This window comes from Oryctolagus cuniculus, chromosome 13, assembly GCF_051225735.1.
Source record: "Oryctolagus cuniculus isolate XC-2025 breed Fujian yellow rabbit chromosome 13, ASM5122573v1, whole genome shotgun sequence".
NCBI classification, from domain to species: domain Eukaryota; kingdom Metazoa; phylum Chordata; class Mammalia; order Lagomorpha; family Leporidae; genus Oryctolagus; species Oryctolagus cuniculus.
In genome coordinates this window covers 3,693,342-3,711,065 of record NC_142879.1, presented here as the reverse complement: position 1 = coordinate 3,711,065, position 17,724 = coordinate 3,693,342, and the positions used below count along the sequence as shown (strand labels likewise).

Genomic DNA, 17,724 nt, shown 5'->3' with positions numbered 1-17,724 from the left:
GCGTAACAAGTGCTGGTGAGGATGTGGAGAAGGGGGAACTCTTTTTTAAATATTTATTTATTTGAAAGGCAGAGTTACAGAGAAAGAAGGAAAGACAAACAGATTTTCCATCTGCTGGTTCACTCCACAAATGGCCACAACAGCCAGGGCTGTGCCAGGCTGAAGCCAGGAGCCAGGAGCTTCATCCAGGCATCCCACATGGGTGCAGAGGCCCAAGCACTTGGGTCATCTTCTGCTGACCTCCTGGGCACAGCAGCAGGAAGCCAGACAGGAAGTGGAGTAGCCTGGATTCAAAATGGCGTCCATATGGGATTCTGGTGATGTAAGCAGAAGCTTAACCTACTACACCCTAGCATTGACCCCTAGAGATTTACTAAAAACCTACAAATAGACTTTCCATATAATCCAGCAATCCCACTAATGGATATATACCCAAAAGACATAAATATGTTGTATCAAAGAGATACCTGCACCACTATTTTTTTTGTTTTTCTCAGAAACTTTTTATTTAAGGAATACAAACTTCATAGATTTAATAAATAAAACTTTAGGAACATAGTGATTCTTCTCATCAAACCCCACCCACCAGCCTTCTTTTTCCTCCCTCTCCTATTCCCATTCTTATTTTTCACTAAGATCTATTTTCAATTAACTCTATACTACTTAGTGAGTTCAACAAATACTTTGAAAAAAAAAAAAACTGTTCCTCAACAGTCATGACAAGGGCTGTAGAAAGTCATTGTATCTCAGTGTCAAATTCATTTCTATGGAATACCTTCTAGGTGCTCTATTAGTTATCAAAGATTAGGGAGAATATAGGGTATTTGTACTTTTGGTACTGACTTACTTCACTGAGTATGATGTTCTCCAGTTTTATCCATGTTATTGCAACCACTGGATTTATTTCTTTTTTTACTGCTTTGTAGTATTCCATGGTGCACATATCCCCATAATCTCTTTATCCAGTCTTCATTTTATGGACATTTGTGTTGATTCCATATCTTAGCTATTGTGAATAGAGCTGCAAAAGACATGGGTGAACAGATCACTTTTTCATATGCTTATTTAATTTCATTTGGGAAAATTCCCAGGAGTGGCAAGGCTGGGTCATATGGCAGATCTATATTCAGATTTCTAAGGTATTTCTATACTGTTTTCCACAGTGGCTGGACCAGTTTACATTCCCATTGACAGTGGATTAGCATACCTTTTTCTCACATCCTTACCCACATTTATTGTTTGTTGATTTCTGTATGAAGGCCATTCTAACTGGGTTGAGGTGAAACCTCATTGTGGTTTTGGTTTGCATTTCTGACAGCTAGTGATCCTGAACATTTTTTCATGTGTATATTGGCCATTTGGATTTTCTCTATTGAAAAATACCTGCTTAAGGCCTTTGGCCATTTCTTAACCGGGTTGTTTTGGTGTTGAGTTTTTTGATCTCTTTATATATTCTGGTTCTTAATCCTTTATCAGTTGCATACATTGCAAATAATTTCTCCCATTCTGTTGGCTGACTCTTCACTTTGCATGGTGCTACTTTTGCAGTGCAGAAGCTTCTCAATTTGATGTACTCCAATTTGTCAATTTTGGCTTTGATTGCCTGTGCCTCCAGGGTCTTTTCCAAGAACTGTTTGCCTATGCCAGTGTTTTGCAGGGTTTTCCCAGTGTTCTCTAATAATTTGATGGTATTGAGTCATAGATAGAGGTCTTTAATCCACTTTGAGTGGGTTTTTGTGCAAGGTGTAAGGTAGTGGTCTTGTTTCATACTTCTGCATATGGAGATACAGTTTCCCCAGCACCATTTATAGAAGAGACCATCCTTGCTTCATGTATTGATTTTAGCTCCTTTGTCAATGATAAGTTGGTAGTAGATGTGTAGGCTGACTGCTGGCATTTCTATTCTGTTCCATCAGTCTATCCATCTGTTTTGGTACCAGTATCTGGCTGTTTTGATGATAACTTCCCTGTGGTATGTCTTGAAATCTGGTATTGTGATGCCTCTGCCTTTATTTTTGTGTATAAGATTGCTTAGCTATTTGGGTCTCCTGTGCTTCCATATGAATTTCAGCATCATTTTTTCTATACCTGAGAAGAATGTCTTTGGTATTTTGATTGGAATTCCATTGAATCTCGAAATTGCTTTTGGTACTATGGGCATTTTGATGATATTGATTCTTCCAATCCATCAACATGGAAGATTTTTTCATATTTTTGTATATTCTATTTGTTTCTTTAACGTTTTGTAATTCTCATCATAGAGATCTTTCACGTCCTTGGTTAAATTTATGCCAAGGTGTTTGAATTTTTTGTAGCTATTGTGAATGGGATTAATCTTAGAAGTTCTTTCTCAGCCATGGCATCTTCTGTGTATACAAAGGCTATTGATTTTTGTGCATTGATTTTATATCCTGTCACTTTACCAAACTCTTCTATGAGTTCCAATAGTCTGTTAATGAAGATTTTGGGTCCTCTCTATATAGAATCATGTCATATGAAAATAGGGATAGTTTGACTTGCTTCTTTCCAATTTCTATCCTATCATTTTTTTATTCCTGCCAAATGGCTCTTGGTAAGGCTTTCAGGACTAATTGAATAGCAATGGTGAGAGTGGGGATCTTTGTCTGGATCTCAGTGGGAATGCTTCCAACTTTTCCCCATTCAATAGGATGCTGGCCGTAGGTAAGTCATAAATTCCCTGACTGTGTTGAGGACTGTTCCTTCTATACCCAGTTTGTTTAAATGTCTTCATCATGAAAGGGTGTTATATTTTATCAAATGTTTTCTCTGCATCTATTGAGATAACTGTATGGTTTTTGTCCTTCAATTTGTTAATGTGATGTATCACATTGATAGATGTGCAAATGCAGTTGCACCCCTGCACACCTGGGATCAATCCAACTTGGTCCAGCTGAATGGTCTTTCTGATGGTGCTGTTCGATTCAATTGGCTAGTATTTTGTTGAGGACATTTGGTGCTATGTTTATCAGAGAAATCGGTCAGTAGTTCTCTTTCTCTGTTTCATCTCTTTCTGGCTTAGGAATTAATGTGATTCTGGCTTCATAGAAGGAGTTTGGGAGGATTCCCTCCCCTTACAGTTTTTTTTTAAATAGCTTGAGGAGAATTGGAGTTAGTTCTTCTAAAATGTTTGGTAGAATTCAGCAGTGAAGCCATACGGTCCTGAGCGTTTAATTTCTGGGAGGTTCTTTATTACTGATTCAATTTCTATTTGGTTATTAGTCTGTTTAGGTTTTCTATGTCTTCCTGGCTCAATTTAGGTATATATCCAGGAATCTATTGATTTCTTCTAGGTTTCCTGATTTGTTGGCATACAGCTCTTTGTACTAATTTATAATTATTCTTTTTATTTCTGTGGTGTCTGTTGTTACATTTCCTTTTTCATCTCTAATGTTATTAATTTAGGTCTTTCCTTTTTTTAGCCAGTTGGGCCAACGGTGTGTGCAATTTTGTATATTTTTTCAAAAAACCGGCGCTGCGCTGATCCGAAGCCAGGAGCCAGGTGCTTCCTCCTGGTCTCCCACGCGAGTGCAGGGACCCAAGCACTTGGGTCATCCTCCACTGCCTTCTCGGACCACAGCAGAGAGCTGGACTGGAAGAGGAATAACCTGGACTAGTACACGGCACCCCAACTGCGACTAGAACCCAGGGTGCTGGCACCACAGGCAAAGGATTAGCCAAGTGAGCCTTGGGGCTGGCCCGCTTGTTGTTTTTATAACATAAAACCAGGTCAATTCTATTCTTTTAATGAACTTTGTTTAGAGTTGACAGATTTTAATATTTTTAGAAATCAATGCAAATACTTTAAAACCCAACTGGGTTTGGGGGCTTTTCAGGTTCCTTGCCAGTTGACATTTCTAATTAGAATTCTTTGCAGCTTGAATTATCTCCATCTCTCCTAAGGAAACAATTCCATATTATTAAACCATTTACCACAGCACTACGTAAAATACAAAGTCGAAAACAACTTCAGTTTCTAAAAGTATTATAAATACTAGATTGGATGTAACAGTACAGTGTTTAAAACACCCTTGTTGGGGCCAGCACTGTGACACAATGGGTTAAAGCCCTGGCCTGAAACGCCGGCATCCCATATTGGCGCCAATCTAGTCCCGGCTGCTCCTCTTCCAATCCAGCTCTCTGCTATGGCCTGGGAAAGCAGTAGAAGATGGCCCAAGTCCTTAGGCCCCTGCACCCATGTGGGAGACCTGGAAGAAGTTCCTGGCTCCTGGCTTTAGATGGGCACAACTCTGGCCGTTGTGGCCATCTGGGGAGTGAACCAGCGGATGGAAAATCTCTTTCTGTAACTGTGTCTATCAAATAAATAAAATAAATCTTTAAAAAAATACCCTTGTTAATTAAATTTCTTGAAAGTAGAACACAAATTATGTGAGTATTATGGTCACAAACACATAAACAAAGATTACCTAGAGATGGGTAATTGGGATTCTTAAGGAAGAGATCCCAAAATGTCAATGATGGTTATGTTCAGTTTACAGATTTGTAGATTATTTTTCTCCTTTTACTTCCAAAACTGTAGGGTTACTTCTTCATTTTTCAATTTATTTGAGAGGTTGGAGTCATAGTACTGCCAGTTGGGATGCCGAAATCCCATATTAGAGTACCTAGTGGAGTCCAGGATACACCTCTACTGATCCAGCTTCCAGAATATTTGCCTGGGAAGGCATCAGATGATGGCTCAGATGTTTGGGTTCCTGTCACCCTCATGGGAGACCTGGGTAGAGTTACAAGCTCCTGACTTCTGCCTAGCTCAGCCCAGGCTATTGCGGGCATTGGGGAGTGAGCCAGACAATGAAAGATTACTCTGTTTTTCAGAAGAATGAATGAATGAACAAATAAAGAACTACTTTATGAAGTAATAAGTTCTCAGGCAGTGACTCTACTGATAAACTAAATTTACTTATCAGTTCAGTAACAAACCAAATTTGTCAGTTTACTACTTTTATTTACAAAAAGGCAGACCACCTCCATGCCATTCTGCTTGTTCTCACACCTAGAAATTTCAAAGAATCCAACCTACCTCTAGATTTGTCTCCCCATATACATTCATGCTAATAAAAATCATCTTTAGGTATTACTTATATGATGGCTTCAAAAAGTTTATGTAAAGCTGGAATTAAAAGATAAGATTATTTAGGTGCAACCATTTTTTAAAATCTATGCAGTTTTTCATTTTGCATATTTTTCATGAATTTTTGAAGACTCCTTCCGTGCATGGATTTCAAAATAATTTTTGCAAGAAAAACAGTTAGCTGTACTGCTAAGTAGGTACCTAACAGAGACAGAAACAGAAAGGAAAGTGAAGGAAAGTGTTTTTACTACTCTCACACACATCATACAGCACAGAACACTTCAGGAACAAGATGGGGGAGTTTTCCAGCTCAGTTCACATACTGTCTTCCTGGACTATACCATAAGACTTGCCCCCTCCCCACTTCTGATGCCAACTGCAAGCCCCCGTTTGTGAACTTTCCTTCTGACATATCAGTTATCCTTGTAAACCAGGGTTCTCACAGCCACCTCTTGGGGTCATCTAATTTGCTAGAGCATTTCACCACTCAGGGGAACATTTTACATACATGTACCCATTTATTAGAAAGGAAGCAGGCAGATGGAGAAGATGCATAGGGTATGGTATTAGGGGACCTCCACACCCTCTCTGGGTATGCTACCCTCCAGGAACCACCACATGTTTTCCCTGAAACCAGTCCTTCAGGGCTTTTTCGGAGACTTCACTATCGAGACATCACTGATTAAATCACTGACCACTAGTGATCCATTCAACTTTCAGCCCCTCTCTCTTCCCTGAAATTCAGAGGTGGTGGGGCTGAATGGTAGAACTTTAATCATAGGGTCAGTTCCCCTGGCAAACAGGCCCTCTTCATGAGGTAACCCAGGAACGCTAAGCCATCAGTCATCTCATTAGCATAATAACAACACATCATTTAGGAGCTGTGTGTCAGGAAACAGAGATGAAGACTAAATACTTATTTCACCATATTCCAGTGCCAGATGTGGTGGGCCTGATAAGCATTAGGGCAGTGGATGCACTACACAGAGGCAAAAGGAACATAACATGCTCATATTTGAGTTTTTAAAAATACTTCTCTGGGGACCAATGCCGAGTGGGGAGTGAACCAGTGGATGAAAATCAGTTCTACAGTGAGATATCATCTCATCCTAGGTAGAATGGCCATTAGCAAACAGATTTAAAAAAAAGATGACGGTAAGAATGCACAGAAAGGGAACTCTCACAAGCTGCTGGTGGGGATGAAAGTTAGTATAGCCGTCACACCAAACAGTATACATGCCACAAAAACCTGGCAACACACCTGTGCTCATTACTGGATAATTCAGCAATCCCACTACTGTGCATATCCAAGGGAAAGGAAACACTCCCATGTTTACTGCAGCACTATTCACAATAGCCCAGACAGAATGGTGGCTAAGTATCCATCAACAGAGGAGTGGATAAGGAAAATGTGCTGGAAATCAGGCCCAGGATGCAGAGCTGGTGTTGACTGATGCTGCATTTGATGTGGAGTACGGTGGGGCAGACAGTAGGGGGCAGTAGCTTTGGGCTGTGGGAAAAGGAAGAGGCAATGAATCACTTATATATGGTGCCCAAGACAGACCCTAACCCTAAATACCAGGTGAGTAAGTGAGGGCTTCTTCTTTATGAAGCAGAGTGTGTAAAGATTAGCATAAAGACAAACAAGTAAAACATTTTCTATATTACAGTGGTTGGAATAAAAATTGGAATGAATGGGTCTCAGGCAGTAGAGCACCAAATTACGTGGACACCAATCTGCAGAAATTGCAAGAACTGCCACAAGCCAATCAGGAGTGATATGCAGAGGGAAGAGGTGTGGAGCTGCTGCAGGAAAGAAGGCATCCGTCCTGCACCAGAAAAACGCTCAGGCGAAAACAAGAAAGAGCAAAGAGAAGACACCTGGAAATGGGGTTGGTGATTCCTCCCTGAGAAAGAGCAAACATTCATGAACAGAGTTGAAGTTATGGATTGCTGAGGAATACAAACCATGGCTTGTTCCTGCAGGGGACTTAATTACCAGACAAAAACAGCTAGTTTATCTTCCTGCCAAGAGAATGTGCCTTGTATTCTAGAGAATGGTGCAAATTACTAGAAGTCTCAAGGAGACACAGATAATAAGGATATGCTGTTAGTGAAGTTGTGGCGTGGAGAGAAGCGTAACACAATGCCAGGGCCTCAGCTGCTCCACAAGTGTGAGGTGGTGGTGTGCTGAAACCACCAGATCCCGTGGTGCAGCTTCATCACGCGGTACGCTGGGGGCACTGAGCTTGCTAGTATGAACTGGAGAGATACTGGCTCATACACCTTCGGTGAGAAAAGCCTTGCTTTATCACTGAGCTACCTTCACGATTTCCTAAATTCCCAGCAAAGAATTCTGCTTCTTTGTTTGGTGCCGGCGATTATGAAGTGGCTCCTGAGGACCATCAGGCAGCAGTATGACAGGTACTTTGGCCCATTGTTGTTTGGATCTCTGTAAGCTCTTGTGTACTTACTGCTGTCATACAAATGTTGCACTTGGAAGATGCTAAGGTATAATGGAATTGATATTCGCTTTCTTTCTGGTTTTAAATAGGGAAAATAAAAGTGGATGCAAGTCCTTTTCTTTCCTTTTTTTTTTTCCACTTCCTAGTTGCTACCAATGTATGCAATGGTGGACAAAAGACGAGCTGTAGAGTGCTTTATTGCCTGGTTGACCAGGCTGCTTTTGAAGGCTGGTATTCTGCTTCTTTCACACCATACATTTATAAAATATATGTTAATGCTTTGTGACAAAATGGATGGTGCTTACAGAAACTATCCATTGCAAATCATCCCTACTGTTCCTGAGACATTTTATCTTTACTCAAATTGTGAAAGAATGGTGGCTTGTTTCATGTTTTTTGTATTTGTGTTTAATGCATCTGTTAATAAGAAAGAGTTGATGTAATATGTAACTGCAGTTTTCAGGAAAAATCAATCTTTAAGAAATGATTTTTCAAATATTCAATGTTTTTCTTTAAATTAAAAAAAAAGTAAAATATGCTGTGCATGTGTATATATATATACATATACATACACATATAATATATATATATATATATATATATATATGATGGGATATTATTCATCCATAAAAAACATGTGATCCTGCCTCAGCAGCAATGTGGGTGAAATTGGAGGTGAAGTAACCAGGCACAGAAAGGTAAATGCCACATGTTCTCGCTCATATTTAGATCTAGAAGCAGATGGCAGAAACAGTGGCTACTGGAGGTTGGGCAGGTTGGGGAAGGGAGGAAGAGACAGGATGGTTAACAAGTACAGGCACAGTAACTTGGACAGGGGAGTAACTTCAAATGTTCCATACCACAACAGGGTAACCATGTTGGACAACAATATTATTGTACATTTCAAAATGGCTAGCAGAATTTTGAAAGTTTCCAACACAAAGAAATGACAACTGCCCGAGTTGACGGACATGCCAATTATCCTCTGCTCATTGTATGTGCATTGAAATACCACTGTATCCCATAAACAAGGGTAATTATTATTTTTTAAAAGTTTTCAAAAATACATTGTGACTCTAACTTTTCCTAACGATAAAAAACGTTAGTCATATTCTGAAAAACATTTACATAAATTATTGTAACACAAAGGGGAAAAACTTCCATGAAAGTAAAAAACCAGATATTAGCGCCTAAGTGATAAAACTTTCCCGTCTGTTACAGAAGAGCCTTTCCCTTGCTCCATACAGCACATCCTAGTATTATTCAAATAAACAAATTCAAGCAGACACACTGAGAAGGTTATAACTCAGAATGACCCACAGGGCCTGCTTCCTGTTAACAGTCTTACCCTGGCTCTGCTCTGTAATTCTATCGGAATATATTTCAGCAATGATTCATCTTGTCAGACTGCCAATGGCCTTCCCTACTACTGAGCAAGTGGCATGTACTTCACGTACTGCAGCAGGAACACAATCGGGAATTTTGCTCAGACTGCCCTCAACTACTTATTTTACTGCTCAAAAATGTAACACTTTTATCAGTAATATGCCTAAGACTAAATATCACATGACAGTGAATGCCAATTTAAAAAACCAAAGGAACGGTACCAGAGGATGACTTTGACCTGTGTTCTGTGACCTGGCCTCCGTCAGTAAGGCCCACTGAATGGACTCTGTGTGTGTTCTGCCTCTGGGTCCAGGGAAAGCCACCTCCCTTCATCCCAGCCCACACCAGCGGGCGCCATGATAGCAATGATCGCACCACGCCTTTCTTAGTAGTTCTTGTGCCATAATGAATTAGCAAGATTTTGACCAAGACTATGATTTCATTATCATAATCTCAACTTACTGCCTCCCTTCCTCTACCTCAAGGTCAGATCAGAAGTTCATAAATAGCTCAGCTAAAGTAATAGTGAGAGCTAATATTTACTGAGTCATCATGTGTCAGAGACAGTTTGTTTTATATGCCTTAATCCGTTTAATCCTCACAATAACCCTATCAGATAAGTAGGAATGTTATCCTTGTTCTACAGTGAGGAAACTAGACCATACAGCAGTTGAGAACTAGCCTGTAAGTGAACTCTTGCTATTCACCTCCACACTACAGCTCCAGGGACCACACTTTTAACCACTTCACTACAACATTCTATTGCACTTGGGTTTGCTTTCTTCCTGTAATATTAGGATTTTAATGCATAAACCCTTTTCTAGGAGATTCCCAGTCTGACATGTAAATAGGTGAGGATCAGCACTAACCCTGACTTAAACACAAACTGGAATCCCTCAATTCCTGGGCAGTAGTGACCCCAGTTCTTCCTTGTCCTCCCACATCTTCCTCACATCATATTGAGTGCCCATATTGTAAATAGCACTCTTTCCTCAACTGGGCATGAGTGACAGCAGATGGCAATGAAGGGGTCCTCCCTCCTCCCTAGGTCAGAACAAGTGAAAGAAACCCTCTACTGCACACAAGTATGTGACAGAGGCTGGTTGGCAGCACAGACCATGTGATCTTAAGACCCAAATTCCTACCTGCATCTCCAGATTAATTTCCGTTAAAGAGAGCTGATTGAACCAGATCTGTGGCATTATCTCTTAAACCGTCCTCCCTAACTCTACCTTTAAACTGCTGAATTCAATCATCTCTCCAACTTCATCCTCAGCAATCTTGCAAAGGCTACCATCATCTCTTACCTGAATTTTTAAAATTTATTAATTTTTAAATTAATTTTTAAAATTTATTTGAAAGATAGAGTTAGAGATGGAAAGAGAGGCCAGCGCCACGGCTCACTAGGCTAATCCTCCACTTGTGGCGCCTGCAGGACCGGTTGGGGCACCAGTCCTGTCCCGGTTGCTCCTCTTCCAGTCCAGCTCTCTCTGTGCCCTGGGAAGGCAGTGGAGGATGGCCCAAGTGCTTGGGCCCTGCACCCGCATGGGAGACCAGGAGGAAGCACCTGGCTCCTGGCTTTGGATTGGCGCAGCACGCCGGCCATGGCAGCCATTTGGGGGGTGAACCAACGGAAGGAAGACTTTTCTCTCTGTCTCTCTCTCTCTCTCGCTAACTCTGACTATCAAAAAAAGAGAGAGAAAGATGGAGAGGGAGGGAGGGAAGGAGGGAGAGAGAGAGAAAGAGAGAATTGGTTTTCTATTCATTGGTTCACTCCCCAAATGGTTGCAATGTCCAGAGCTGAGCCAATCCAAAGCCAGGAGCCAGCAGCTTCTTCTGGGTCTCTCACATTTACCTGAATTATTGAAAACACATCTAACCTGGTTTCCCAAAGCCCCACTCTTCCACATTTCCATTCTATTTTTCACTTCTAGCCAAAGAATCTATGGTTAATGCAAGTCTAGTCAAGTTGCCTCTGCGCATATGATCCTTCCATGTCCCTGCACTGCTCTTAGATAAATCAAAACATTTTCTCATTGCTTTCAGTGTCCTGGCCCTGCTTTATCCTTTCCAGCTCATCTTTCATAATCCTTTCCAAAAGTAGCCCTTCACTCTCTTCCATCCCTGCACTCACAACCTCTTTGTTTTACTAAGCTCCTATGTTTCTTCTTCTGCATGTCTCTTCTTCCACACCTCTCACAGTCCCTTCTCCTTGGCAGGTTAACCCCTCCATATTTTGTGTGCTTACATATCACCCCATGCTTTCCCATTGTTTTCATGGATGGTTGCATCTTAATTATTATTGCATAGTTTGTATCTCTGGATAAACTGTAAGCTACACAGGAACAGGAACTACTTTATTTTAATTGCTATTGTATCCCCAGTACCTGTTACAGTGTCTGGCAAATAACAGGCACTTGGTAATCATTTATTAAATGAATGAGCACATTCCCTCTGCTACCTTATAAGTTAAAGTTCCCATGGATTTATTTAAAAGCTAAACTTCCAAATTAAGTTCTGGAACAGTGTGTTAATAATTTGGAATTTTGCTCCATTTTGTCTATTTGTTTATTTTAAAATGGAACATATTTTTATATAATCATCTGCTTTCATCGCTCATGGCTACTTCTAGATGTCTTACATGTGTTATTCAGTAAGGTAGACACAGAGTAAAACCACAATCTCAGGTAGAGATGTTAGAAATGGCATTATGACAAGCAGAAAGATGGAAGATGGAAAAGTTTAATGTCATTTGTAAAGTGCTGACAATTTATCTGGTATTTACGAAGAGCCTAAAAACCACAGTGCTGGCAACATAGAGTGTTTTCCTTTACTAACGAAGCAGCTTTTCAGAGCAGTTCTATCTCAATGTCCCTGACAGAGAAGAATACTGTGCAGATATTTCTCTGTCAGTAGAATCCAGCTTAAATGTTGGTTTTCAATTTTTACTTATAGCACCCCCATGGACTAAGTTTCTTATGGGCTATTCTTCCTATAGATTTCAAACCGTGAGCCTTTGAGGCACCATGAGTCTAGCGGAAGGTTTGGAAGTTACGTGTGCTTCTGAGAGGAGGAGGAGTTGTGGAGAGTGAAGTGGGGTCGGAGTTGGAAGGCAGCCCCAAGGAGTTGGGTTGCCCTAAGAACAGATGCTCACTGATGCTCACAGTAGGACTACCGCTGGGAGACTGAACATTAGGGAGCCCTGATCTATCAGTGGAACCTGAACTTTCAGCTGATCCAGGATCCTGAATGTTAGAACTCTAGTTGGTACTGTTGCCTCGTACAGACCCACTGGGATGTCACATAGTCAGATAAGGCAATTAGCACACAAAGTTGAAAAGAAACAGCAAGGTTAGCATTATTTACAGTCAGCAAGAACAATAATATATCAATAGACTTTGTGTATGCAGTTATAACAAAGAATTTGGAGCAAATATAAATGAATTGTGTAAGGATATAAAGAACTGCATCACAAAGATAACCAGTTAAAATCTGTGACCCCTTATATTTGAGAGGAAAATATGAAACAACTAAAAAAAAGATTGACTGAATAAAATCAGTCTATTGGTTAGGTAGGAAATGCATCTGAAGAGAGAATTAATGATGCTATATCTTAAAAAATGACAGGAAAACTATTCGTACTTTGGAAACGTATATTCATTAAATAAAAGTTAAAAAAAAAATGACAGGAAAATGTATCACAAAGAGAAAAGGAGACAGAGAATGTGGAAGATTCAGATGGAGAATGCGGCAGGGCAGGCCTGGCCAGCGTTCTAGTATGAGATTCTTGGAGTATAAGTCTCCGTAGATTTGGAATCATAATATATTCTAAGTAGCTAAGTTAAAAATAAAATCCAATCTCAGAAATATGAAGTTACACACAAACAAAAGACAGTCGGAATGACAGCAAAAGCAATGATGGAAGTCAGAGACAGTAAAATAAAACTCTGCACACGGCTGACAGAAAAAGTTGTCAACCTAGAATTAGGTATCCAGAAAAACTGTCTTTCAAGAATGTGCAGGTTAAAGACGGGTTTAAATAAACCACTGTTGTTAAGAAAAATACACTATAGTAATGTAAAAGAAGGAGGAAAATTAACACAGAGAATGATATGAGACTTCAGAAGAAATGAAAAGCAAATAAAGTGAAATAACCAAATAGGCTAGACAAGAAAATAGGAAAAAAGCAAGAAAAAAGAAGCAAGAAATGGGCACTCTTTTGCTAATTCATTAAGTATTTACCATGCACCTATTAAGAGTAGGCACACATTTAAGTGTGAGGCACTATTCCAAGAGTTACAGAAAAAAGCAGATCTGCAAAACCTTTAGCCTTTGGAATGTTCAATAACAAGTTTTAAAAAAACTATACTGACTATGTTTAAGAAAATAACTCATAAACTTATAACTATTTATGTCAAATGGGAAATCATGGAAAGTAAATAGCAGATGTAGGAAAGAACTAATTGGAACATCTAAGAAATAAAAATAAGTGAAATTTTGAAACATAATGGACAGAGTTAGCAAAGCTTGGATACAATGGAAGGAAGAACCAACTGCTGACTTATCCATAACACTGGAATAAAGCACAAGTGAAGAGAGATATGGACAGTGAGAAAGTCTACCTTGTGTTTGACTGGAGAACCATGAGAAGAGGAAGGCAAAAGTGTGACAAATTTAATATTTGGTGATAAAGGTTGAGAATTTTACCTATCGGAGAAGAGATAACAAACCACAAATTTTAGAAATTCAATACATCCCAGGAGATTTTTTTTTAATCTATACTTAAACATATCTTAGTGAAATATCAAAAAGCAAAAACATGAAGTGCTCAAAACAAGGAAGAGAAACACACACACACACACACACACATACAAACACCAGTTTCCTGTCAAGGGGTGTTGCTATGGATTCATTCTGAGAAGTACGGTGGAGGCAAGAGGCACGGAGTCACCACACAGACCCTGGGAGTCAGGTGAAAGCGGGCCAGAGGCGAGCAGCCTGCAGACTCATTTATTTCAGTTTGTAGAGCAGCTTATACAGCTGAGGCAGCCAATCCGGTCAAGGGGTGCTTTATGCCCTAACCAATCACAGCCTGTTGTCAGGCAGGCTCTGTTGCCAGGTGGTTTCCCAGGGGGTGTCCAAAGCCATTCCTGAGTAACTGACACTCAGCTTACTAGCTGCCATCTTGGCATGGCCTTCTCATTCCACCACAAAGGGGCAACAGTCACTCTGAAACTGACTTCTTCCAGCAGCAATGAAAGAAAGAAGACAACATCCTATCTCTAAAGTAATGAGAGGAAGAACACCAACCAAGACTTCTGTAGGAGGAAGATGAGAGGGTTGCTACTGACAGGCTTTCTCTAGAGGAAATCTCAGAGTGAAATTCAAGCAGAAAGAGTGATCCAAGATTAAAAGCTTGAGATGCAAAAAAGTAATGAAAGCCAAGATATTGATAAATTTATGAACAAATTTAAATAAACATCAACTGAAAATATTAGTGCTTTGCCATTCTTAAAAAATATTAAAATATCAAATAGCAATATATGTTTAAGTGGAAGACGCTGGATACCATTAAAGTATTAATTAAGGGGCTTAGACCATATTAACCACTCTATACTAGTAGAGAGAAAAACAAAATTAGACAAGTCAACTTTACAAAATAAAAAAGGAAAAGCAGTACAAACAGAGACAAATGGAAAATACAATATAAGAATAGTAAAATAAACTATATCAATAATTACATTCAATGTACATAGACTAAATGCCTTGGTTAAAGGTGAAGTTTGACAGACGAATTTCAAAACCCAACTAAATCTATTTTTTAAAAAACTAAAATGTAGGTTTAAAGGTAGATTGAGAGGTACAAGACTGAAAAAGACAAACTAGGCAAATTCTAAATAGAAGAAGTTTATATACTTTATAAACACAAAACAAAATTACCTTTGTTAAAAACATTATTGCACAGAACTAATAAGTCCAAATGGTAAAATGTTTAATTTAAGGCAAAATATACCAATCTACTTTTGTATACGCATAATGTCTTAAAACCATATGTGTGAATAATAACATTTTTATTTTTCCTTTCTCATCCTATGTCTGTTTTCATGTCTGTTTTTACCAACTAGAATACTTAGTAGAGTGTAATTGTGATAACAAGCATCCATGTCATAGTCTGGGTCAAAAACAGGAAGTCTTTAAAAATGTCACATCAACTGTGAGATTTACTCTATGTCTTTGTAAATACGCTTTATTAAGTTAAGGAAGTTTCCCTCTATTCTTGGTTATAATTAAGTTTTAATCATGATGAGATGTTGAATTTTAACAAATGTTTTTCATCTGTATATATCAGGAGGGTCATATAATTCTCCTTTAAACTGTTACATGGAAAATTATAGCAATTTATTTTCCAGTAATGCATTCCTAGGATCCAACCAGTTTGGTCACGGTATACCATCCTTTCCATGTGTTACTGAATTTGAGTTTGCTTAAATTTTAAACCAAAATGTTATTTCCATGCTTATGACTAGAATTAGCCTGTAATTTTCCTTCCCTTTTTCAGACTATTTCTGTCAAGTTTTAAAATCAAGTCATACCAGGTGACATTCCCCTTTGTTTGACAAAACCTTAGATGGGGTTTTCCTTTCCTGCAGGCCCCTGACCTTCCTTTTATTAAAACACTTACCTTTTTAAAAAAGTTATTGTAAATTATTTCTCTGTTATTTTGAGATGTAAATCCTCTCCAATCCAGGAATGTCTTTCTCTAGTACCTGGGGGTCACCCTTTTGAAATGGAATCATCATAAAAGATAGGATCCCTCTCTCTAAGTCTCTGTGACAGGGTAGGAACCTAATTGTTTTTTTCATTTGTATGTATCTCAAAAATACAACACTGGGAACATAGTTATTCTTCCCCCTGTACCCACCTTCCCACGCAGTCCTCCCCTTCCTCCTCCCTTGCCTATTTTGTCCGACAAAGAAAAAGAAACAGAAAGAATGAAAAGAAGAAACAATGGAATAAAAAAAAAAAAACTAAGAGAACTGAGGAATCTAATTTTATAAAGAATAATGAGCAAACCCAGATGGCCTAATTATATTGATCCATTCCTCACCCTACTCCCTCTATCCCCCCTCACAACCCTGACTGTGGACAAGTATTTTTCCATTAGTTCACCCAAGCTTTTAAAATCTTTCAGCCCTTTGTACTGAAATTGTCTTGAATAGTCTTCCGTATACTGGAATTGTCTTGAATTGTCTTCCTTGCCTGTTTAACTGATGTGGTACAATTTTTCTTCTACACTTCCTAACATGAGTTGGACTTACTTTTTCTGTTTTCTAATAGTTTTGTGTACAATTGGCACTAATTCTTCCTTGAATGTTTAGTACAAAACAAACAAACAAACAAACAAAAAAAAAAAAAAACAACTGGGCCTAGAATTTTCTTTGTACCAAGAGTTGTTTTTTTTTTTTTTTTTTTGACAGGCAGAGTTAGACAGTGAGTGAGAGAGAAAGAGAAAGAGAGAGAGAGAGAGAGAGAGAGAGAGAGAGAGGGGTCTTCCTTCCATTGGTTCACCCCCCAAATGGCTGCCATGGCCAGTGTGCTGTGCAGATCTGAAGCCAGGAGCCAGGTGCTTCCTCCTGGTCTCCCATGGGGTGCAGGGCCCAAGCACCTGGGCCATCCTCCACTGCCTTCCCAGGCCACATCAGAGAGCTGGACTGGAAGAGGAGCTACTGGGACTAGAAACTGGTGCCCTTATGGGATTCCAGCGCCACAGGTGGAGGATTAACCAAGTGAGCCACGGCGCCAGCCCCAAGTGTTTTAATCAATGACACAATTTCTTTGTACTAATGACACACTCTTCATACCATTTATTATCTGTTGATTCCTGCAACATCTATGGTTACAACTTCTGTCTCATTCCTGACAATTCCATTTCTATGTTTTTACATTTTTATAAAACCAACGCTGAGAAATATTAGCCAATTTTATTAATTTTTTTCAAGGAATTAACTATTGCTTGGTTAATAATAATTCTATTGTATATATTGTATATTTGCTTTCAATTTCATTGACTTTTTTTCTGACGTTTTTCGTTTCTTTCCTTTTGCTACCTAGGAGTTTAATTTGCTATTCTGTTTCTAATTACTGTCTCAATAGCTGATGAAGACAATCTACAGCTAATTTTAAAGTTTAAAGACTAATTCTTGTGACCTCCAACAAGACAAGAGTAACTATTAACACCACTTCTACTTAACACTGTGTTGGAAGTCCTAATCAGTACAAAAGACATGAAAACAAAATGAAAGGTATAAGGACTGAAAGGGAAAAAATAAAATTGTCAATATTGATAGATGATATGGTTGTTTGTATAGAGAATATAAAATAATTTATGGGGAAATCATGAAAATTAAGAATCTAGCAAAGCCACAAAAAAGTCACAAAAGTCAAATGAGCTTTGATGGGACAGTAACCAACTATTAGAAAATCAATTTTTAATACAACTTTCAATAACATTAAAATATTTGACCATCAGAAAACTTAATTCCAGGGCCAGACATTTGGCATAGCAGTTAGTATGTCTGTGTCCCATTTCAAAATGCCTGGATTCAGGACTAGACTTTGGCTCCTGACTCCAGCTTCCTGTGGAGCCAGACCCTAGGAGACGGTGGTGATGGCTCAGGTGGTGGGATTCCTGCCACATAAGTGGGAAACCTTGACTGAGCTATCCACTCCTAGTTTGTCCCCACTAGGGGCCACTGCAGGCAT

General features: G+C 39.2%; 1 pseudogene; it reads left to right on the top strand.

The window, feature by feature from the left end:
• Nucleotides 1–7,304, top strand: part of LOC127483490 (mortality factor 4-like protein 1 pseudogene) — a 52,066-nt pseudogene extending 44,762 nt beyond the window's left edge.
• The last annotated feature ends 10,420 nt before the right edge of the window (nt 7,305–17,724 follow it).